The following is a 2,585-nucleotide window of genomic DNA, read 5'->3' on the forward strand; positions in this document are numbered from 1 at the left end:
GTGGATGGACCAGTTGTTAGGGAGGAAAGTCCCGTAGATGTTTAGACGCGAAAAGGGACCTGGGAATCATGGGACTCGACGAGTGTATGATTAGACTCGGCGAGTCCAAGGCAATCTCCCAATCTTTGAAGATGGAGTTGACGAGTTGTTCATACAACTCGACGAGTCATAGACCGGACATGTTCTTATGAGAGAGATGAACTCGCCGAGTTCAAGGAAGAACTCGGCAAGTCGGATGAAGATGGTCCTGATGGTTTGAATAAAGGAGAACCCGTCGAGTTCTTGTTAGACTCGACGAGTGGAGTCAGGGCTGGATTGGATTAGTAGAGTATGGAGTCGACGAGTTGGTAGATCAACTCGGCGATTTAGGTCAACTAGGTATTGACTTTGACCAATGTTGACTCTGCCGGGTTTTGGTTGACCCTGGTTAGGGTTGTATGTTATGTTTGATGACTTGAGGGTTGTTTTGTAGGGATTGAGGAGTCGAGGAGAGCCGGCCTTCACGCCAAGTACAGTTCAGACACTACACGACATTAAGGTGAGTTACCTTCCAATAAGAGTGGGTCTAAGGCACCAAGGCCAGCCCACTAGTAATTGTTAGTTGGGATGGTTATCTTTGTGATAGTTGTCTGGTCTGTTATTATTGGATATGTGAGAATGCTAGACTACTAGATATGTGAGTATGCTAGTTTACTAGTTGCCATGTTATAAGAGATAGTATCAGTAGAAGGTGACTAGTCCCCGATTTGGTTGTTAGGACCAATGGGTAGGTCGGACATCCCAGATATGTCTAACAACATGATTATGATATGATGTTATGTGTTAGTAGTAGGGGGTGAAATAGTCCCTGTGTTCGGTTGAGATAGACCGGAGGGTAGGTCAGTACCCACGAATAGCATGACATGGATAGGTCAGCACCCTAGAATGGCTTGACATGGGTAGGTCAGCACCCCAGAATGGCTTGACATGGGTAGGTTACCACTCTAGAATGGCTTGACATGGGTAGGACGGGCGCCCCAGAATTGCCTGGTAGTATGTATGCTAGGTGATTGAATGGTATGTGGTATGATGGGGGAACTCACTAAGTTTTGTGCTTACAGTTTCAGTTTTGGTTTCAGGTACCTCCAAGGTTCTAAATGGCATGAGGCGTGGCGTAGCGGCAAGGCCAAGCCTCAAGCTTAACGAGCCATGGCGATACATGGCGTTTTTCAAGACGTGATATAAGGCGGCAATTTTGTATTAATTTAAAATTATATTACCACATAAATATATATGTATATTAAATATAACTACTTTTTAGAAGTGTTAGATCAATAACTAATAACAAAAAGTTGACAAAAACCACAATACTTGTATCTCCGATTTGAAAAGACATAACAAAGAGCAAAAAAACTGTGTCTCAAACGAAAAAACATGCGCCATAACACGCCATAACGCGCCATGGCGCGCCATATCACGCCTTGCCACGCCTTGCCACGCGCCACGCCTAACAGCAACGTTATGACGATTTTTGTAATGGCGAAGCCACGCCTCACGCCATGGCGTGCCTGTAACATCCCGAAATCGCAAGAGAAGAGTAGAAGGGCTAAAAGTGTAAGTTTCAGAGGGTGACTCGACGAGTCCATGGGTAGACTCGGCGAGTCAGGTTGCGGCTATGGTCGCGTGTCTAGTGGCCTACTCGGCGAGTAGGTGCTGTATGGAGAAAACCCTAATTTTCGGGGTTGAGCCCTATATAAAGAGCATTATGCCCCTCCACAGCCTCCCTTATCCCCCCCTTGAGTTCTAGAAACCCTAAATTCGTGGAGAGATCATTGGTGGAGCAAATTAGAGCTTGGAGAGGTGTTGTTTGAAGAGATCTTGAAGGAGAAGTGGCTTGGATCAAAGGGCTTTGCTTGGATTCGAGTTTGGCTGCTATTGAGGCATCTTTTGGAGGTAATATCTTCGTCCTTAGGCTGTGCATTCCTAGTTCCATCATTTTGGGTTGTGTGGGGTGCTTGGTTGTGTGACATTTTGATGTTGGAGGATGGATCTGAGGTTGCTACCTCAGATCTGGAGTGGAGAAGACCTTAAGAGCATTAAAGCCCCTATCCTTGTGTTGTTAATGAAGCGACCATGTCCCAAACCTTGGTTCTAAGGTGAATATGGCTTAGATCTCGTTAGATTCACGTAAAGTTTGCCACTTTACGTGATGGATGGATTGTAGGAGGTTGGATCTATGTTTTGGATCAATTGCATGGCCTGAGATGCTTCTGTATGGATTCAGACCGGTGGTACTCGACGAGTCACATGGGTGGACTCGACGAGTTGCTTGAAGATGTCCTGGAACTCGAAGAGTTGGAAGAACAACTCGGCGAGTAGGTTGAAGATGGCCTTGGACTCGACGAGTCCATTTGGACTCGGCGAGTCTTGTCGAGGAAGTCCCAATATTTCTGGTTGAGTCGATGAATCGGTGAGTCGAGGGATGACTCGATGAGTTGGGTGCGAGTGGACTCAGAGTTGTTGCACTCGACGAGTCTTGGGGTGACTCGGCGAGTTGGGTCGCTAATTGAGGGAAGTTCTGAGCATAAGGACTCGACGAGTCATAG

The sequence above is a fragment of the Lactuca saligna genome, chromosome 3 (assembly GCF_052625555.1).
Source record: "Lactuca saligna cultivar CGN05327 chromosome 3, ASM5262555v1, whole genome shotgun sequence".
Taxonomy (NCBI): Eukaryota; Viridiplantae; Streptophyta; class Magnoliopsida; order Asterales; family Asteraceae; genus Lactuca; species Lactuca saligna.